The sequence below is a fragment of the Bos grunniens genome, chromosome 1 (assembly GCF_055505025.1).
Source record: "Bos grunniens cultivar Pamir isolate PY7600 chromosome 1, Bosgru_T2T1.0, whole genome shotgun sequence".
Classification (NCBI taxonomy): domain Eukaryota; kingdom Metazoa; phylum Chordata; class Mammalia; order Artiodactyla; family Bovidae; genus Bos; species Bos grunniens.
Genome location: NC_141165.1, coordinates 153,268,729 through 153,291,115, shown reverse-complemented (window position 1 = coordinate 153,291,115; position 22,387 = coordinate 153,268,729). Strand labels below are relative to the sequence as shown.

At 44.1% G+C, this 22,387-nt stretch overlaps 1 protein-coding gene and 1 long non-coding RNA gene across 2 annotated transcripts in view; one reads left to right on the top strand and one right to left on the bottom strand.

The window, feature by feature from the left end:
• Positions 1 to 7,623: 7,623 nt before the first annotated feature.
• TIAM1 (TIAM Rac1 associated GEF 1) overlaps positions 7,624 to 22,387 on the top strand; it is a 258,960-nt gene continuing 244,196 nt past the window's right edge. The window contains exon 1 of the mRNA XM_086413073.1: positions 7,624 to 7,928. The gene's annotated coding sequence lies outside the window, so the exon portion shown is untranslated. The remainder of the gene's footprint in view (positions 7,929 to 22,387) is intronic.
• On the bottom strand, positions 11,341 to 21,731 carry LOC147380337 (uncharacterized). The gene is made up of 4 exons (XR_015168285.1): positions 21,371 to 21,731; positions 18,460 to 18,500; positions 17,070 to 17,193; positions 11,341 to 12,610 (listed from the first exon to the last, which is right to left on the bottom strand). It is a non-coding gene; the product is annotated as an uncharacterized LOC147380337 (long non-coding RNA).

The following is a 22,387-nucleotide window of genomic DNA, read 5'->3' as shown; positions in this document are numbered from 1 at the left end:
GCCAAGGGAAATGTCATGCTGTGGTCCCATGGTTGCTCATCAGCTCAGCTGCTCCTTGACCAGTGCTGGAAGCACAACTCTGAGAAAATGAAGTCAGAGAAGCAGAATCGAAATGGTAATAGAACAACTTGCTGGTGGAAACAGTAAAAAGGAGCCAAGACTTACTGCCTTCTGCTGTTTGAAATATTAGCATACACAAAAGATAGAAATTTAGTTTGGTGTCTCCAGCAGATAGGAGTTACAGAGAGGCATCTTTTAAGTCCACCTAAGAAAAAATGTTAGAAACAAATTAAGGAGTGGCTGTAATTTTGTGCTTTCTAGACGTGGCTGTATTGCTTTCACTCAGGATACTATATCTGTAGATGGCGTACTAGGTTTCCTCTGTACTTCTGATACTATTGGATCATGACGTTCGTCAGCATTCAGGCAGTACCTCTGGGCCACATGGAAATGTCGTATGCAGATGGTAGCTGTGAGAAACGTACTTGGATCTATCTTGTTTTTACGTGCATGACTCAGGGGTGCGAATATGCAACATGTTTTTTTTTTCTCCCTACATTATTTGAGGCCTGTTTTATATTTCAGTCAGCTTCTCCATCACCTAGAAATTCTTCTAGTCATTGTATCCTTCTTTTGCTGCATGTGTGTTTGAGGGGAACACTAAGTGATTCTGATCGTAGCCTAGGCAAAATGCAGTTAGGGATATCTTGAGCTGAGCGTGCATCTACTTCAGTATTTGCGTTCATCAGGGTGCATAATCAGGAGTTTGCTTTCAACACTGTTTGGACTTTCTGGTGAAAAGGTGAAATAGAGAGGAGGCTGCTGGAGGCTTGCTTTCCCCTGCACATCACGGGCTGCAGGGAGACCTGGCGTTCCGAGGGAGCCCTGTGCTTCGGGGAGAAGCCTTCTCTTGGTGATCCCCGTGATGATCAGAGACTCAGATTCGTATATGAGGATTGGTGCGGGAGCGGGTGTGCTCATGGGTGTGTATCTGCAGGCACATGTGAGTGTGCTTCGTGTATCAGCTCTGTGGGAGAAGCACACTTAAGGAAACAGAGAACAAGAAAGCTAGAAAAAGCAAAGGGGGAGGATGTGGCATTCCGGTTTATGAGATAGATACTTAACATTCAGCTGTGAAATTGAAAGGCGCTTGAAGGATACAGATAGCAATATTGATACAAAAGGGCTATCATTTCTTTTTCTCAGTGAACAGATTTACTTTAGAAATGAAGCTGAGTTTTTCTTTTCGTTTTTCTAAGTGTGTGGGTTAATTTGGAGCCAGAGGGTTTGTGAAGCTTGGGAAATTTAGTGCCTGGATTTTTTGATCTAAGGAGATAAATGTATGTTATAAAAACATGTATCTTCATGTATGTGACAGAGTTATTTTTTCTTTTATATATTTATGAGTGATTATGGTAGAAAGTTTGAAAAATATGAGGAAGGGGAAATAATTGTCTATTCCCACCCATATCAATCATGCTTATAGTGTGACATTTTTTGTATTCTTTCTCTTTATTATGTGGGCATACACACATGTAATATATTGATATGTACATATACACACATGTTATCCATTTTTCACACAGTCACCTCAACTACCTGGATATAGGTGATTATGCTATTTTAGTGACTTTTAATATGTTGGTGGTAATTTGAAGTTGACTTTTCTATTAAATATTGAGCTTTTGATATTTTATTTATCTGAAATGCTGGTTAAATTGAACCCCAAAATGGATGTTTCTGAAGATGTTATTATTTGGAAAGAGTATAAATAATAAAGAGCCCAAATTTATGGTTCAAAAGCAGGCATATTTCTTTGCTTGTGTCGAAAACATAGAGTTCTGGTTCAAGGTTGAAAACTAAAACCTTTATTATGCTGGTTTTAAAGTATAAACCGTGATTTTCTGAAGACCTGAAATTTCACCCTTTCTCTGGCATTTGTTGCTAAATTTCTTCTTGTTCCCTTGCCACTTATACTTGCCACCAAGTCGCTTCAGTCGTGTCCGATTCTGTGCGACCCCATAGACGGCAGCCCACCAGGCTCCCCCATCCCTGGGATTCTCCAGGCAAGAACACTGGAGTGGGTTGCCATTTCCTTCTCCAATGCATGAAAGTGAAAAGTGAAAGTGAAGTCGCTCAGTGGTGACCGACTCTTAGCGACTTCATGGACTGCAGCCTACCAGGCTCCTCCGTCCATGGGATTTTCCAGGCGAGAGTACTGGAGTGGGGTGCCATTGCCTTCTCCCCACTTATACCTAGGCCAAACAAAATTTTTAATGGTTCGAAACCGTTTCAGTCCTTGGCGGGGGGCATAAATATATTTAAAATAGCTTAATGAGAAGAGTAGTTGTTTTTCTTTTATGAGTATTTTCCAAAACGATCAGTTGTTTCATGGTGGCTTTGGTCTTAAAGTTGAATAAATACCCTGTAGGAGTCAGCTATTGTCCTCCGTAACTTTGGGAACGTCTTCTCCTTGCTGGGAACTTGGTGTTTTCCTTCCTGGCCAGCAGTGCTTTGATAGGATGGGCTTCTTACCAGAGGCAGAGTGATGCTGGGATGTGCAGATCCTGTATCAGGATGTCCTTGGGAGTCTCAAGACACACAGCATCCTTTCCCCACCTCTGTTTTTGTCCATCTCTTCCTTCTCCGTATGGAATGGAGTGTACGTGTGAGGTCCTGAAAGTTCCCCAGATGCTTTCAGTGTGGCAAAAATAGAGGGTTCCAATGGGCATCTAGATGTATGCATAGAGAATATTCTGTATACCTAACTGTACAGAGAAAGGAAGCTAAGAGAAGTTGGAGAAGAAATCGTCCCAGCTTTGGAGGGAAAGCATGGACACTGTAGTGGACAGTTTTTGATTGTCTCCCCAGTGTTCATTTCCCATCTTCTGACCAGCACCCAGCATATGGTTTGGGGGAGCCAGCCCTGCTCGTGGGACACTAACTGTGTAATCTGGGGAGGGAGGGGTGCTACTCCCACTGTTGGTATTCTTCGAGGTGCTGATCCGATTGGGCCTGAAGCTCACACCGAATTTTCTGCAATTGCTGCGGAATTGATGTAAAGAGGCTTTCCTGATGGTCTCAGGGGCTCTGCAGCTGTTGGGGAAGGGTGAGGACCCTTCAGAGGGACCCCTGGGGGTGTCTCTGGTGACTTGGCTTGGACTAAGCAAGAGTGAGGAGAGAAAGACCATCGGAGGGACATGTTACTTCTGTGACCATGGCTTTCACGGGCAGGGGTTGGACAATAACCAGAGGGGTTTGTAGCACCAGAGAAGAGGTTTTTACTATATTTTTTTTAAGATTTTTTTTTTTTTGATGTGGACCATTTTTAAAATCTTTATCGAATTTGTTGCAATCTTGCTTCTGTTTTATGTTTTGATCTTTTTTTGGCCCCGAGGTGTGTGGGATCTTAACAAGGAGTCAAACTCACACCTCCTATATTGGGAGGCAAAATTTTAACTATGGGACCATCAGGAAAGTCATAGCGCTTTTACTTTAGAAGCTCGGAGAATAATAGTAAGCATGTCTAAAGTCAATTGTTACCTTGAATTAACCCAAGTTATTTTAGCCTGTTTGACTTTGCCTCAAACATAACATCTCTCTGAATGAGCTGGCATTCTCATCTCTACTTTTCTCTTTCAAAAAAAAAAAAAAACAACCCAGACACCCTCCTGCTTCTCTTTCTACATTCCCTATTTATTCTATTCTGCTCCCTGTTTTATCTTCAGTGTTTTGCACAGTACCTGTCAGAAACGAGGTGCTCAGGAAATATATGAATAAAATAAAGGTTGGTTCTCTCTTTCTGTTGTCTTGGTTTGTAGTGTCTCTAGCTACCTAATGTCTCAAGCCCTTCTCCTCCCCTTCTCTTTCCTTCTTCCCTTCAGCCCTTCTCTTCATCTCTGTGGCTTCTGTCCCAGTTTAGACTTTTGCCTTTTCTTGCCAGATCAATTGCCGTGGACGTTCTTCTATGACTCTCCGTGACTCTCAAGTTCGGTCAAGCAGGGGTTAGCCATAGATGACCTGTTAAATCCCCCAAACCTCCATATATCACACTGGGTTGAGTTCAAACCTTTCTTACAGGGGTGGTGAGCAAAGGATGAGTTGTAACCTGTGCATTTATCAGACTAATGTCATAGAACCACTGACCATGAGTCCTGAAGGATTTCCTCAAATCTTCGTGCTCAGATGCTAAGGAACTCCAGCCAGTGGTTGCTGTGGTGCCTTTTGACCTCAGATGATGTTTTGACCACAGATGATGTTTCCTACATTTTCAATGGGGAACAAAGAGTTGCTACCTTTAGGTATGTTGGAAGTTACGAGAAGGTGAACAAAGTGAACAAATACCTACGAGGTATCACTAAAGGATGACGAGATCCCCTCCTTAGACAGCTGGGAGCGTTCCTTGTCCACCACAGTCATAGCTCATGTACGTATCTGCCCAGGTTGTTTTGATTTTTTTGCTTTTGATGTCAGCAGTTGAATTAGTCAAAATTTGAGAATAGTCTATTGTTAACTGGGAAGCTTATTTGGGAAGAACCCAAGGTCATAGACGGCTGGATCTGAAAATATGACAGTCACTGTCTGGGCCTTGGGAGCTGCCTTTGACTCAGTGTGGTAAGCTGGGCCCAAGGAGTGAATGAATCTGAGAGCCTGTGTTACAGAGAATCTGGGATCTGAGTCTTCAGAGAACCTGAAGACGTGGAAGGACTTACCTTATTTGTTTTGTTGCCAGATGAGAAGACAACTGTCTATACAAGTGAGGAATGTCTGTCAGTTGCTCGGAGATCTTGTTAACACTCATCCCACGTAGGTTGGTTAAACAGGCATGCCAGAACCCAGGTGGTTCAAACTTGGGTTCTATTCAAGGTTCAAGATCTTTTCTTTGTTTCTCCCTCACCCCGGCAAGGAAACATTGTACTTATTCCATTGTCACCGTGGAAATATATTTTTGTTTTTGTATTCTTCTTTAGTATTTTTTATTTTTATTGAAGTATAGCTGATGTCCACTGTGGTGTTAATTTCTGCCTATACAGCAAAGGGATCCAGTTATACATGTACATACATTCTTTTTCATATCCTTTCCCCGTATGGTTATGACAGGATATTGAATACAGTGTGATATCATAAGACCTGTGTTTATGCATTCTATATACCACACTGGGAAAATATTTTAAAGGGACTCAAAACATGCAGGAACAAATAGTCATCCAGGAGCTCTGGAGTGTGTCCCCCGAGGACCTTTTCGTCCCCCATCCTTTCCCTTTGATGACCCTTTGGAAAAGAGTTGGGTGAATGACTCACCCTCCGTTGACTGCACCCTGAGCTGTAAAATGAGGGGAGAGGTAAGGAACTCCTTCCTGGGGGCCTGGGGAGCAGGACTGCAGCCAGGCCTGTGTCCTCAGCAATAGGGCAGCCCGGCAGAGCTGGCTAGGGGGGCAGTCCCCAAACCCAATCGACTGAGAACTCCAGAGTTTTCTTTCGCAGCGTCCTGACTGTCCATATGTTTCCAATCACGGCTTTTTTGCAATATAAACGGAAACTCTCCTGGCGCTTGTCTTGAAGTTATTGTCAGGGCCTTTTGATTACTGGTCAGAAAACAGAACTCGAGTGGTTTGGGCTGATCAATGGAACATGTAAATTCTGGAGGCCCTGGCCCTCAGGTTGGTGCTGTGTCAAGGCTCTGAAGAGAGCTGTGCGTGGGATCGGTTTCAGTTGATCACAGACCAGGGGAAGCTGTTATCGGTCCATGAGTGCCAGGGAGACGGGGGCGGCACGGGCCACACTCCAGGCCTTGCTGCTGTGGCCCCGGGTTGCCAGATCGTTCCTGTGTTTTCAGAGAAGTTGGAAATCCTGAAGCCTTCTTATTTTTAAATGTTGGATTAAAAAGGAAAAGAAAAAAAAAATCTTTTTGAAAAAAACAGTCCCACAATCCAAACAAAATATGTCTTTAGGCCACACACACCCTCAGGCCACCCAGAGGCATTTTCTGGGCGTTCAGACCACAGTATTTCTTGTACATACTATTTTTTTTTTAATTGACAGTTTCAAGCATTCATAAGAGAATAGTATATCGGGCCCCATACAAACTGTTTTGCCTAGCTTCAAGGATTGGCAATTTATGGCCAGCCTGCTTTCCTCTGCAGTCACCATACACACACACACACACACATGCAGATCTTGGATTGTTCTGATGCAAATCCCAGACACCATATCCTCTCCTCTGCAAATATATCAGTATATGTTGCAAAAAAGATAACATGAAAAACCATACCGACTGTAACTCATTAACACTATCCCATATCTAGTCAGTTTTCAAATTTATCCTCCTGGCTCATAGTTTTTGAATGTCCTATCTTTTTACATCAGGATCCAAATTGCACGCCCTATGTTGCCGCTGATGGATAATGTCTTACGTGTCATGTGATCAATAAGTTCCCCCTTATTCTCTCTTGCTTTCTTTTTGTCCCTTTCATGTTATGGATTAAAGTGACTTAAGTCTCTGAGTGACCTAAATGGGAAGGAAATCCAAAAAATAGGGCACATGTGCATAACTGAATCACTTTGCTGTACAATAGAAACTGATACAACATTGTCAAGCAGCTAGACTCTAGTACATAAACTTTAAAAAAAGTAACTTAAGTCTTTGACCTGTCAGGTTTCCCAGTTTCTGGATTTTGCTGGCTGAATCCTTACGGATTTGTTCAAAATTTGCATGCAAAGCCAGCATCTTCAGTTTTATAGTATTGAAGAGTCTATGTACTTGTATTTTTAGCAGTTTTGCCTTGTTTTGCCTTATTTTTCTCCTGCTACTGAAGAGTTTAAGCTACAAGTTCCTGCTTTATAAGGTTTTCCTTCTAGCAATAGGATGCTATTCAGTGTCCATCCAGCATCCTTTTTTTTTTTTTTTTTTTAATGAGTGTAGGGGAGGATAATCAGATCTAAGGTCTTATCAACAGATAGCTGCCATTTGGGATCTCTTTGTGGGCCTATTTGAAGCCTGTATGCTTTCCTGAAATGCTCCGTGCTGCCTTGAGATGTGAAAACTTGGTTGCTGTTTTTAACGTTTCAAGCTCCTGGCAGCAAATAGGAAGCCTACAGAATCACTTTGGATTAGAATATTTTGGATTTGAAATCAAGGCACACTGTGACACGCTAATTAAAAACGGTATGTGTGTGGCTCAGCTCGAGTGAGTAATCTGTTGAGCTACAAACAGTAATAAACTGCTGGAGCGATTCACTTGGATTTTTAGGAAAGGTTATTTGGAAAGCTTAAAACCAATTATTTTGAAATATTAAAGGTCTTTTCAGAATGGAGCCTAAGATACAAAGTAGGGAGTTATTAATATGTCTTACATGTTTTCCCTGAAAATCTTTCATGAAGTTAAAATAATTGGTGGATTTCTCTTGCCAACTGACCGTCAGGTTGGTACAAGTTCCTTGAATGTAATACGTATGGCTAAGTTTGAATTCAGAAAAAAGTGTTTCAAAGTTAATTCTTTTAATATGCGTCTTTGCATGAAGTGTCTAAACTGGGATGAACTTCCTGTGGTAATTTATAGGTGGCCTCTTTGGGGGGTTTAGCACGTTGATTACTTTGAACCTGACATCGATCTTGTTCTTTAGGCCCCCTTCATTTGTGGTCCGTGAAGCAGTTCAGAAAAGACAATGACGGATAAAGTTATATTGATCATATGATTCCAAATAAGATGTCATTTAAAGTAAAATATTATAGTGGCCCACAAGGATGCAGATAATACCAGCGCAAGGACAGATGTGTAAATAACGTGAACAGTGAGCTGGTCTTTCGGAGCACCGTGATCAACGCTTTTGTTACTGCACTGTGAGGAATCGGAACGTTGCCACCTTGGTTGAGAAGCGAGAGGATGTCTCTTGGTTGTCTGTTCCTGGCTCCAAGAAGCATGCATGAGGTCTGTCAGATTTTCTAGTTACCCTTAATTGTTTTGTGCCTTTAGTAAGAAGAAACCGATCTTGCCAAATTCACTGGGCGGGTAAGCTTGGGTTGAATACCGAGGTATTCAGGTTTTGTTGCTATGGAGATGTCTCCACAAAGAAAAAGAATACAAAGCCATTTAAAATGGGTAGCTAGTGAATTTTTTTAAAAAATGTATTCTGCTATTTAAATCTGTCTGCCTGGTACATCTAGTTGCATTCTGCTGACTAGGAAACTAAGTCTTCCTGTGGCTTGATTTTAAATCTAGCAGTTAAGTGACGGACCTAGAAGTAGAAAAGGGATGTCCTGGTCGTTAGGCTCTGTGCCCCTCTGTGCTGTTGGTAGTGCTTATACCCCAGTTCTGTCGCGTCTCTTATCAGGGGTGGGGAGGGTGGGCTGAACCAGCTTGACGTACACAGTTGGGAGTCCTCTGTCCCGCCACTCATCTCTTCCTTTTCTCCCTCCTCTTCTCTCCTTTCTTGTTTAAGTTCTGGAGGTAAGTGGTCTGAGGTCAAGACGCTGGCGGAGTTGATTCTTTCTGAGGCCTCTCTGCTGGGCTTGTAGATGAATGTCTTCTCCCTCTGTCCTCACGTGCTTTGCCCTTTGTGACGGTTTATGTCCTAATTTCCTCTTCTTACAAGCTCGCCAGTCCTACTGGATTAGGGCCCACCCATAGGAGCTCTTTTTTTCCTGGCGTGAAGCACGGTATGTGGGATCTTATTTCCCTGACCAGGGATTGAACCCATACCCCCTGCAGGGGAAGCATGGAGTTTTAACCACTGGACTGCCAGGGACTTCCTGGTTTGAGCTAATTTTTACTTAATTACCTCATTAAAGATCCTATCTCCAAACACTGTCATATTCTGTCGTATTCTGAGGTACGAGGGTTGTGTGCTCGATTGCTCAGTTGTGTCTGACTCTTTGCGACCCTATAGACCATAACCTGCCAAGCTCCTCTGTCCTTGGGGTTCTTCAGGCAAAAATACTGGAGTGGGTTGCCATGTCCTCCTCCAGGGGATCTTCCCAATGCGGGGATTAAGCCTGTATCTCTTGAGTCTCTTGCATTGGCAGGTGAATTCTTTACCACTAGTGCCATCTGGGAAGCCCAGTGTTAGAACGTAGGAATTTTGGGAGATCCAGGTAAGCCCACCCTAAAGGAAGTCAGTCCTGAATGTTCACTAGAAGGACTGATGTTGAAGCTGAAACTCCAATACTTTGGCCACCTGATGCAAAGAGCTGACTCATTTGAAAAGACCCTGATGCTGGGAAAGATTGAAGGCAGGAGGAGAAGGGGATGACAGAGGATGAGATGGTTGGATGGCATCACTGACTCAATGGACATGAGTTTGGGTAAACTCTGGGAGTTGTTGATGGACAGGAAGGCCTGGCATGCTGCAGTCCATGGGGTTGGAAAGAGTTGGACACAACTGAGCGACTGAACTGAACTGAGGTAAGCCTATAATATCTGTAAAGCCTAAAATACTATCTGCTCTTCATAGAAAAAGTCTGTCCACTCTGGTCCAGGCCATTGCTCAGCGATTTTGATGTGGTCTGCCTGTCTTCCTTCTCCTTTCCATCAGTATACACTCACTTAGTTGTAATTGTCATCATCTTCTTCTTAGTTTGTCCAACCATCCATCTACCCATGGCAGTTTTCGGCCACCATGGGATTAGTTGCTCCAAGATATGTTTGTAGAGCTTAGATGGTATTGAATTGGAAAGTGTTAATTGCTCAGGCGTGTCTGACTCTCTGCCACCCCATGGACTGTAGCCTGCCAAGTTCCTCTGTCCGTGGGATTCTCCAGGCAAGAGTACTCATGGGTAGCCATTTCCTTCTCCAGGGGATCTTTGCGACCCAGGGATTGAACCCGGGTCGGCTGCATTGCAGGCGGATTCTTTACCATGTGAAGCCCAACTCGTATCAGCAGTTCCTATATGTTGAGCTGTTCTTTACTCTCCCTCTGTGGCTCATATTCCAGTATTTTCTCAGTTCCACTATTCCACTGCCAAACATAGCTTCCTCTGCTCCCCAGTACTCCACTCCAGCTCCTGGTTGCAAGGCCAGCAGAGTCGGTTTTCAGCAGGAACCTCTGAAGGGCTTCCCATTTGATCAGAATTTTCGATTGAGAAATGGAGTTCCATTCATTAAGCTCTGAGAGAGCGCTCTAGAAGCGATTTCACTTTTACGTGGTTCTTTACTGAACAAATTTATTCCACCTGGGATCCTTTAATTTTTTTGTGTGGTTCAGAGAAACGTAAAACTATGCAGTTGCTGGGGCCTCTAATCCATCCCTAGGAAGCAGGGCGAGAGGGCAGGGGAGTGGATGGGGGGTGTCCTGTGAGCCCACCGTAGAATTACTTCAGAAAGCTGTTGGCTGGGGAAAGGAGGAATGCGTTTTTGCCCTCTTAGAAAATGCTGAAATTATGTCCTTTATTATCAGGAGAATAGAGAGATGTATGAAGTCCATGCAAATGACCCCTGCAGCCCTGAACATTCTCCTCTGTTGTCAAGGAGCTGTTTTGCTCTGTGTTTTTCCTCCTGTTTCTTTCTAGATCTCCTTTTAAGTGAAATGCTTCAGAAAATATACCGGAAGTGGCTGTTTTTTTTTCTTTTCTGTGGTTCCATTGCATGTTGTGCGGTTGCAAAGGCACTTCCTTTGGTTGCCCCAAGCGTGGAGTTTCCTCAGAGCTACAGAGGTTTCTTTGGGAAGAGCTCTAAGATCGTAATCTGGATGCTGCAGAAGCATCTACAGCCGCTGCTCCATTTTCAGGTCTTAATTTGGGGGAGATCACCCTTCTCATGGAACAGAGAAAAATCCAAGATATTCGCCACGTGTCCTTCAACATTGGGAAAAGAAAAAAAATCAAGAGCAAATAAGAAATAAATAAAATAGGGAGAAGAACACACCCAGGGTGTAGTTTTAAAAGAAGTAAAAAGAGACAGATTCTGCAAAGAGCAAACGTTTACAAAACACAAACAGACTCACAGACTTAGAGAAGGAACTCAGTTAGCAGTGGGGAAGGGTGGGGAGAAGGGATAGTTAGGGAGCTTGGGATGGACGTGGACACACACTGCTATAGTTAAAATGGATACCAACAAGGGGGCTTCCTAGGTGACACTAATAGTAAAGTACCTGCCTGCCAGTGCAGGAGACATCAGAGACTCAGGTTCCATCCCTGGGTTGGGGAGATCTGGAGGAGGGCATGGCAACCCACAGCCGTATCCTTGCTGGAAGAATCCCATGGACAGAGGAGCTTGGCGGGCTACAGTCCGTATACTGAAGCAACTTAGTGCACTTGTGCGCGCTCACACACACACACACACACACACACACTCCCACCCAACAAGGACCTACTGTGTAGCACAGAAAACTCTGCTCAGTATTATGTAAATGGGAAAATAATTTAAAAAATAATAGACAAAGGTATATGTATAACAGAATCACTTTGCTCTATTCCTGAAACTAATACAACATTGTTAATCGACTCTATTCCAATATAAAATAAAAATTAAAAAAAGAGAGTAAGCTTAGGGACTCACAAATGATTTTTTCACAAATGTATGGTGTGGAGGTGTGCTGTAGATCATAGGGGCAGATTTCTGCATCTTCCATCAGTAAAGTAGCAACATCAACAATAAAACCATTTAAAAAAGAAAAATGAGATCCCAGCAATATTAGTTAGAATTTTGTGTTGCAAGGTTTAGAAACTCAAGTTGATTCCCTGGTGGCTCACTTGGTATAGAGTCTGCCTACAATGTGGGAGACCGATGTTCAGTCCCCATGTGGGGAAGATTCCCTGGAGAAGGAAATGGCAACCCACTCCAGTATTCTTGCCTGGAGAATTCCATGAACAGAGAAGCCTGGTTGGACTACAGTCCATGAGATCATGAGTCAGACACGACTGAGTGACTAACACAAGTTGATTTAAAGAAGGTCAAAATGGAAACATTGGACCCTGTAAGGAGCACGATGAAGCTGGGTTTGGGGGACAGTTAGACCCAGGGGCGTCAGCACGTCAGGACTCTCTGTCTTTCATCCCTGTTTTTCCCTGAGTTGAATTAGATTTTTCTCTGTTTAGCTTGAACACAGCAGAGACTTGGCTGCCAGCAGCTCTAGACTGACTTCCTCAGTTTAAAAAAATTATTCCCAAGGAGGTTCTCTGATTGGCTAATATAGATGGTCATCTCACCTCTGGGCCAATGACTGTGTTCAGGGGCTTGGGGTTTAATGATTATTCCATCCTTTGTGTCTGGGGATGGAGGAAGAATAAAGGGTGAAGCATGTAGAGAAAAATAGTAACAAATGAAGGAGGAAAGGAGTGGTCTCCGCCACTATTCCTCGGCAAAAAAGACATCACAGAGCTTGATGTTCCTGTTTATAGGTTGGCTACTCATCGGAACATAAAGAAATCAACTGCTTCATGGTGTGGGTAAGAAAGAGTGCTCTAAGAGATGAATGGTCCTTTGGGCATTTCTTTAAAAATTATAGTACATTCAAGGGTGATGGTTCCATGATTCATCATGAGCACAAGGGCAAACTCTATTGGGTGAATGGCTTGAGTCCTTGGGATCAGTGCGGGGCTGACCACTGCATCTTCTGTACTTTCTTTCTGGCGCTTCCAAGTTGTAAGCATTAGGTCCATACCTCCAGTGACTCCCTAGAAGAAGTAGGGAAGACAGTCAGTGTGCTGAGCCCACTGTTACATGCTTGTTTCATCTTAAAGTCCTCAAAAGAGGTGTATTCTTATACTTCAGTTAAGTCGCTCAGTTGTGTCTGACTCTTTGCGACCCCCATGGACTGCAGCATGCCAGGCCTCCCTGTCCATCACCAACTCCTGGAGTTTACTCAGACTCATGCCTGTCGAGTCAGTGATGCCATCCAGCCATCTCATCCTCTGTCATCCCCTTCTCCTCCCGCCTTCAATCTTTCCCAGCATCAGGGTCTTTCCAGATGAGTCAGCTTTTTACAATCAGGTGGCCAAAGTATTGGAGTTTCAGCTTCAGCATCAGTCCTTCCAATGAATATTCAGGACTGATTTCCTTTAGGATGGACTGGTTGGATCTCCTTGCAGTCCAAGGGACTCTCAAGAGTCGTCTCCAACACCACAGTTCAAAAGCATCAATTCTTCAATAAAAGAATTGGAATGAAAACTGACCTTTTCCAGTCCCATGGCCACTGCTGAGTTTTCCAGATTTGCTGGCATATTGAGTGCATATTGAGTGGCATATTCTTATGCTGGCTATATATAATACATAAGTAAGTAAGTGTTAGTTGCTCAGTCGTGTGAACCCATGGACTGCAGCCCACCAGGCTCCTCTGTCCATGAGATTTTCCAGACAAGGGTACGGGAGTGGGTTGCCATTTCCTTCTCCAGGGGATCTTCTCAACCCAGGGACTGAACCCAGGTCTCCTGCACTGCAGGCAGATTCTTTACTGACTGAGCTATAATACATAAACATGTACGTATATGTGTACATAATAATAAATATATACATCATATCTATCTGTCTGTCTATCTATCTATCTATCTATATCTTGGGCTTCCCTAGTGTCTCAGATGGTAAAGAATCTGCCTGCAATGTGGGAGACCTGGGTTCTATCCTTGGGTTGGGAAGATCTTATTTGTTGTTATCATTCAGTCCCTAAGTTGTGTCTGACTCTTTTCGACATCATGGACTGCAGCACACCAGGCTTCTCTGTCCTCCACTATCTCACGGAGTTTGCTCAAATTCTTGTCTACTGAGTTGTTGATGCTTTCTAACCATCTCATCCTCTGCCACTCCCTTCTTCTTTTGCCTTCCATCTTTCCCAGCATCAGGGTCTTTTTCTAATCAGTCACACTTATGACAATAGTCCTCAAGGAAAAGAGTTACTGGAATCTATGTCCATACGACCTACTAGTATTTTAAATGGCTGCTGCTGCTAAGTTGCTTCAGTTGTGTCCGACTCTGTGTGACCCCATAGATGGCAGCCCACCAGGCCCCCACATCTCTGGGATTCTCCAGGCAAGAACACGGGAGTGGGTTGCCATTTCCTTCTCCAATGCATGAAAGTGAAAAGTGAAAGTGAAGCTGCTCGGTAGTGTCTGACTCTTAGCGACCCCATGGACTACAGCCCATCGGGCTCCTCCGTCCATGGGATTTTCCAGGCAAGAGTACTGGAGTGGGGTGCCATTGCCTTCTCCATTTAAATGGCTAGTAGATTTAATTTAATTTAATGTAGTTTAAATGGCTAGTAGAGAAGAATGGCTTCATGCACTAAGTAGTCCCTTTAGAACAAGAATGTTATCTTATGTGTCACTAACTGTCTTAGTCATTGAACTTTCTTTCAGAGATTTTTTTTTTTATGAAGCTCTGCTGTTTATACAGGATTTTATATCTGCAGCCTAAAAATAAGAGGCTTTCTTATTTGGGAAGGGGTTTAATATTTGATGAAAGATATTTTTCTCCAAGATAGTTTTCATGTGGATTTTCTTGGTGGAGGGGGTTTCTAAACTCTTTTTAAATTGTGAAACGGGCCACCCGTTTGGAATAGCACACTTGAATGTACACTCTAAGGTGGGTGTGGTCATCACCAGCTCAAGAAATGGAACGTTGTCAGCCCCGCCAGAAGACCTGCCCCTCTGTGCTCAGTCAGGATCTCCTCCCACCTCCTGAAGATAACAACTGGGCCGGAGTTCTTTGGAATCATGGTTTTGCTTTTCTTCAGTTTTATTACTCAATTATGTCTCTTTGAGCACTGTAGTTTAGTTTTGAATCTTATATGAGCAGAAAGTGAAAGTGTTAGTGGCTCCCTTGTGACCTCAGGGACTACACAGTCCATGGAATTCTCCAGGCCAGAATACTGCAGTGGGTAGCTGTTCCTGTCTCCAGGGGGGTCTTCCCAATCCAGGGATGGAACCTAGGTCTCCCTCTTTGCAGGCGGATTCTTTACCAGCTGAGCCACCAGGGAAGCTCAAGTTAAAGTGAAGTCAGGTGTGTCTGACTCTTTGAGACCCCACAGACTGTAGCCCGCCAGGCTCCACTGTCCATGGAATACTCCAGGCAAGAAGACTGGAGTGAGTAGCCTTTCCCAACTCAAGTATCCAACCCAGGTCTCCCACACTGTAGGCAGTTTTTTACTATCTGAGCCACCATTCTTTATTTACTCTTTTAGGTATGGTTTCATTTCCTCCACTTTTTAAACAATGAGATTCATCTCTCCTGTGTGTAGGTCTGATTTGTCCATTTTCACTGTTTCACAGTTTCATTGTATATGCAGACTATAACTGATCTAACCATTCTAGTGCTGGTGAAAAATGGGTTAGTTCTAACATTTGGCTACTGTGAATAATGCTGCAGAGAATGTTTGGGGACAGTTTCCTGAGTGCACATGTGCACGCATTTCTTGGGTTTATCTCTGGGAGTGGAATTGCTGATTTTTCATCTTTAATACAGAAGGAAGTTGAGCCAGTTCCACTCTCCCTGAGAATGTAAGAGTTCTTGTTTCATGTTCTCCAGGACCCCCGGCATTATCACTCATTTTCATTCTAGCTGTTCTGGTAATGAGAGGATTTTCTGGATTTAATTTATATTTTCCTGATGAAGGCTAAACGCCTGCTCATGGGTTTCTTGGCCATTTGGAATATCCTCTTTTGTGAACCACCTGTTTAAATCACTTGTCATTTTTCTCTTTGGTTGTTGATCTTTTTCTTGTTGATGTAGTGCCTGTGTGTTAACATATTCTGTGTGTATAAAGGAGGAAGAAATAAAGCAGGGAAGTGGGAAAGAAGATGAGGGAGGGGAAAGGACCTCCCAGAGAAGGTATCTTGAATAAAGGGCTCAAATCTAGGGTCCATGTATACTCAGAATGAATGCACATTCCCATGGGAGCAAATAGCATGAGCTGGCACCATGTTCCCATGAAAACAAAATCCCATGCTAATGCCAAAAGCCAAGAATATTGTTTTTGGTTATTGAAGTCGACTGAGTCAGTAGGGTCCATGTATGTGCCAGTAGCATCTATGAGGCTGGTTAAGAGCTATATTTGATTTTTATTTGGAGCGGGAAAGGGAACTCTCTGGTGGGTGTTCCTTCAGGAAACAGCTGACCTCACACCCAGCCAACCTGACTAATTTTTGCCGATGGAAAGTTCAGCAGGGAAGGGATTACAGCTGTTCTCCAATGGGCTGAGTTCATCTGTGGCCAGCAAAGAAGAACAAAGGCACTCAGGGCACAGGGCTTTGGGAGGAGGGAGGAGTCTGAGTCACAAACCCGAGCTTGAGCAAGGTGTGTGAACACGTTGAAGCTGAGATGGCTTATCTTGGTCATCGCCAGCCTTCTGCAAAGATCTCAAAGCGTGGCAGGTTGGGCATCATTGTAATCCGATGCTGAGAAATCCCTTTTCCCAGTAGCCAGGTGGCTGGGAGTGGAAAGCTGAGCTTCAGGGTTTCAGGTGGTCTGGTGAGGCGTTGGTCAGGCCGCTTGGAGAGGAGCCTCCTCCACTCTGACCAGGAGGCACGAGTAACTCTTGGTACCTACGCCAAGAGCCATGTGTCATCCTGTGACTCACCTGCTGTGCTTCGGTGGGAAGTCTGGGAGAGTGTGAGCTGGTTGAGCGCCAGCAAGATTCTGTTCATCATGTATTTCTTTTGACTGGGAACCAACACTGCAAATAGGTTAGTATAAAATACCCACCCAATGGTTAATTATCTCAACCTGGACCTGGAACTTGCCTCTGGCAGGGGACCTTGGTTCTGCGAAAGGACACTTTGAATCCTAAAGGAAATCAGTCCTGAATATTCATTGGAAGGACTGACGCTGAAGCTTGAAACGCCAGTACTTTGGCCACCTGATCCGAAGAACTGACTCGTTTGAAAAGACCCGGATGCTGGGAAACATTGAAGGCAGGAGGAGAAGGGGACCACAGAGGATGAGATGGTTGGATGGCATCACTGACTCTTTGGACACGAGTTTGAGTAAATTGTGGGAGCTGCTGATGGACAGGGAGGCCTGGTGTGGTGCAGCCCATGGGGTCGCAAAGAGTTGGACATGATTGAGTGACTGAACTGAACTGATGAATTTTCTTCATGTGGGTTATGCATATTCTTTGACTGTTGCCCAGTTGAACTTGCTCACCTTAGATACCTTGTTCGGTCATCTTTCTCAGATGGAGTGATGATTATCTTCCAATAACTTCATGTCAGACTCTGAAGTATGTGGCTTGCCACTCCATTTGGTCTTGGGAGGGAGGCAAGGAGCCCTGTGAGTAAGCACAGGCTTTGGGAATCAGACTCAGCTCTGTGACTTTGTGAGGTGCTGAGAATCAGTGACTTCTGGAGGTGATGAGGACAGTAGAAACAAATGCAGTGCACGTGAGGCTGCCCAGGTCAACGATGAATGTCAAGGTTATAGGCCAAGTGTAGCATTGAGGTCGGGAAGAGCCAGGCTCCCAGCCTCTGTGAGACCAAGTTAGAATTTCAGACCTGCCTCCTCCTGTTGAACAGCTTTGGGCAATTCACGTAACCCCTGTGTGCCTCAGTCTCTCTATTGGTTAAATGGGTCTAGCACTTTGTTGCACTGTCATGAGGACCAGATACAAACATTGATGAGCAGACCCCAGTCCTATGATTTTGACGGAGGTCTTCATAAATTTTCTCAGTGCTCTCAGCCTCCTGTAGCGTCACAAGTAAAATACTATGTGGGTTGGCCAAAGGTTCGTCCATCTTTTCTGTAAGGTGTTGCAGAAAAACCCGAAGGAACTGTTGGCCAACCCACATTATAACCTGTCTTACAGATGGGGGACTGAGGCTTTACAAAAATTAGAAAATAGGCCTGTGACTAGAAAAGGAATTCCTGGCCAGCCTAGGTCTGCTATGTGGGAAAAATGCATAAAACATGCTCTGTGAAAATTAAAAAGTATATTAATAAAGCAGTAGAAAAAAAGAATAATATAAAGTTTCAATAATAAAAAACAGCCGATATTCAATTAAATGGATATGTGAGACAGTAAACACTAGGAATATAAGACATTTTCCATGGCTATATTTTCTTTCATCCTAGAACTGAACCAAACCCAATAAAAGACTGTTTATCACTCTCAGAAAAAAGTGTGCCATTTAGTATTTTCATTTGATAATTTGAATTTGAGTTGTTTTCTCCTCTTACTCTTCTAGGCTCAGATCCCACCCTTTCTGGCTTCATGTTCCGCTGTGAAATTTGGGACTGGGATGGGTTGGTGGAAGTGGAGCCATGGTGAGAGACGTTCCCTACAGGTGTAACGTCTGTCAGCCGTGGAAGCTCCTGATGTGCAAAGGTGTGCCTCGTTTTATCTTCGTGATTACAAGAGGTTTTGTTTTACAGATTGGACAATCCCGTTTTACCTCTTACAGTCAGAGAAAAATGCTGCTGGTGTATGGTCGAGGTCATGGTGATGTGACAGGGAGAATGGGCACACATTAAAGCTTAGTTACCGTGTTTAAAGTTTTGATGACTTTTTAACAGCAGTATTGTGAAAAGCTACACGTACCTGAACCAGTAGTTTGAAAGCGATGAATTCTCTTTTTGAATCTTAAAAAAAAAAATTGTGGTAAAAAAATGTAACATAAAACTTGTCATTTTAACCATTTTTGTGTTTATAATTCAGTAACAGTAATTACATTGACAAGATTGTGCAATGACCATCACTGTCTATGCCCCAAACTTTTTCCTCACCTCCAAGAAACACTGTTACCATTAAGCAGTAAATCCTCATTTCCCCTGCTCTTCAGCACCTGGTAACCTCGGATCTCCTCTTTATATCCATGAATTTGCCTAGTCTAAGTATTTCATGTGAGTGGGCTTTGACCTTGTCACTGTAGCATGACATTTTCAAGGTTCATCCATATGTAGCAAGCATCATCCTCCATTCCTTTGAATGGCTGAATAATATTCCACTGTGTTTATCAGACGGCATCCTGTTTATCCATTCACTTGCTGATGGACACCTTGGATGTTTTCACTTTTTGCCTATTGTGAATAATATTGCATTGAGCATTCATGTGCAAGTTAGGAATGATGCCATTTTGTATCATCTGTGGAGATATATTTTAATTTCTTGGGCCTCTCGGAGTAGGACTTTTCAAATTGGGGGATCCTCGTCTTTGACCAGGGTGCCCTCTTGACCCTTGGCATGTATGAGTGTCCCATGCCGTTACCAGGCTTCCCCCTTTTTCTTGCCAAGCTTACTACTGTAATTTGTTTGGGAGGACGCTGGCTGCTGGTGAATCAGCCTGCCTTCAGCCATCCTGGCTTAATTGCATCCTTCCATCCGAAGTTTCTGAGCCTCTTGTTTGCTAGTCTGGAGTTGAGCCAAGAAGTTTCTTGTGCATCCAGTTATTATGGTTTGCTATTAGTTGTAGACGGGATCAATGTATATCATTTTATTTATATGTGCCTTTTGTACTGTGTTGAGGTTCAGAATTATTTATGTATATGCTGTCTTGGGGCTTCCCTGGTAGCTCAGTTGGTAAAGAATCCACCTGCAATACAGGAGACCCCGGTTCAATTCCTGGGTCAGGAAGATCCCTTCGAGAAGGGATAGGCTACCCACTCCAGCATTCTTGGGCTTCCCTGGTGGCTCAAGCAGTAAAGAATCTGCCTGCAATTCAGAGACCTGGGTTTGATCCCTGGGTTGGGAAGATCTCCTGGAGAAGGGAACGGCTACCCACTCCAGTATTCTTTCCTGGAGACTTCCATGGACAGAGGCGCCTGGCAGGAGTCCATGGGGTCACAAAGAGTGGGACACAGCTGAGCGACTTTCACTTTTATGCTGCCTTTAATGTTTATTTTAGGGAATTATTTTAAGGAGGTAATACCTGAATTGGTGGAAGGAACAGCAGGTTTCAATCAATCTGGCTTCTAGGCTGAGTCTGCTGTCATTTTATTCTGTGAGCCTGAGCAGGTCACGTAACCATTCTGACCTACAAGATCGCCATCCTTGTTTCGGCGCTTATATACACTGGTCTATGACCCTTCATGAGTCTATTGCCTTACCTCGGGCCATTTACTATTCTGATATATAAGCTTGTTGCATTTCCTGATTGAAAGTAATCTTTGCATGTTGGATCTGTGTCTAGGGAAAATGGCGCCATGTGGTCTTGCTGCTGCTGCTGCTAAGTCGCTTCAGTCGTGTCCGACTCTGTGTGACCCCATAGACGGCAGCCCACCGGGCTCCCCCGTCCCTGGGATTCTCCAGCAAGAACACTGGAGTGGGTCGCCATTTCCTTCTCCAATACATGAAAGTGAAAAGTGAAAGTGAAGTCGCTCAGTCGTGTCCGACCCTCAGCGACCCCATGGACTGTAGCCCACCAGACTCCTCCATCCATGGGATTTTCCAGGCAGGAGTACTGGAGTGGGGTGCCATTGCCTTCTCCAGCCGTGTGGTCTTAGAGACCATAAAATCCAATGCTTGTGTGCTTGGAAGGGAAAGCGAACCGAGTAGATTCCCATTAGCAAGTTCTGGTATTACAGGTCCCCTGATTTGAATTGATGATGTTCCTTTCACTAGCAGAGAACTCTGGCAGATGTCAGGTGTTAGAAATGCATCTGTGGGTGTGGTCCTTTTTACTTCGCCGTTATACCCACGTGCTGGGTGTGTCCTTCCTACCCAGCTTCACCTGGACATGTTCTGGGTAATGCAGAAAATGTGAAATGACATTTACCATTCTCCTGTAATATGAAATGAAGTTAAAAGCTCTTCTTCCCCATGGAAAACAAAACCTAATACTACTTTATTGGCTGTCCTTGGTGAGCACCCAAGGCTGCTGTGACTCACTGCAGTGACCGTCGTGAGGGGACGTGCTGCTTCCTCATAGTAGGGGCTCGACAGGAAGGGCTCAAGAGGGGTCTCTGTGGACCTGGGCTCTTGGAAGGGGCCCCACTCTCCCATTCAGCATGTGACTAGTCTCAATTGTGTTGTTTTTTAGTCACTGAGGCGTATCTGATTCTTCTGTAACCCCCTGGACTGTAGCCCGCCAGGCTCCTCTGTTTGTGGGATTTCTCAGGCAAGAATACTGGAGTGGGTTGCCATTCTCTTCTCTAGGGGATCTTCCCTGCCCAGAGATCGAACCTGTGTCTCCTTCATTGGCAGGTGGATTCTTTACCACTGAGCATGAGGGAAGCTCATGTCTCAACTGCACTATCTATATCCATGACCAAAATAACAATATCAACAGAAAAACATCAAAAACATTCTAAACACTAAAACAGCTTGAGAAGCAGGCTTGGCTTATTTCCTGATTGACATATCTTTGCCTATGTTGCACCCTTTACCGTTTAGGGAAAATATTAGGCATGTGCTCCTACAAAGCCTGTTAGCCCATCCCACCCATTGTCAAAGGCATCTATGTCAACTTCCCATTTTACTGAAGAAACTGGAGGGTTTACTTTAAGTCACTTACCTGGTTGTTAGTGGAGCCTGGACTTGAAGTAGGTCTTCTTACTGCCTGTTTTTGCACCTCCTGTGAGCAAAGGAGGCCTCCCCAGTGAGAACACTCCCTGCCCCAGCTTTTGCAGGAGGCTATCGTGCTGAATGGTAAGGTTATCTTGGCTGCATGTTCTTTGGAAAGACAGCAGGACTGAAATTACAGCTTGACTTCTTATCTTGGTACATTCGTTACTCAGCAGTGATGTGACTATTTGTGCCAATAATAATTGTTATTGTTTATCGCTGTTGAGCAGAGAGATGCCTAAAAGATCCCACACCAGTGAGAACCCAGATGCTCTCACCCCCACGAACCACATGCATCTCTTGTGCAAGGCGCTTGGAGACCTTGGAACCAACTGCCTCACAGTGTGTGTGGGGGCGGGACAGCACTGGGCTCCATGTGGGTGGAGCTGATAGGGGCTGAGAGCTCATGGACTCGTCCTCTGTCCTCCTTGTTCCCTCTTTCCGCTGGCTACCCCTCCTCCCCTCTCCCCTTCACCCTTCCAGTTACAAGTCCGGGTTTAGTTACGTCAGTCACCACTGGAGTCCTGAAACTCTTAGCCTTGGCATGTGAGATAAAAGTGGTTCTGTAAAGAAATGTAATTTGGGGCAATGAAAGCCAATGGGAATTTTAAAGTCATGGAAACATATAATTGGAAGCTAGAGCTGGGAAGTCAGAGAAAATTAATTTGAACACCATCATTTATATGGTTGAGGAAATTGAAGCCTTTGGATTTCAAGGAACTTGCCGCACAGTCACTGCAGTGTATCCTGGAGGTGGCCTTTAAAGGCTATTAGAGTTTGCATGCCTTTTTCAGCAGATGGTGTATTTTTCAGGAATATTTCCACTAATTGATTTTGCATTCAGTTTTCAGATAGCAAAAATGATGTCAAGAGTTTTTCTGGGGAAGGAAATGGCAACCCGTTCGAGTATTCTTGCCTGGGAAATCCCATGGACAGAGGAGCCTGGTGGGTCCATGGGGTTGCAAAA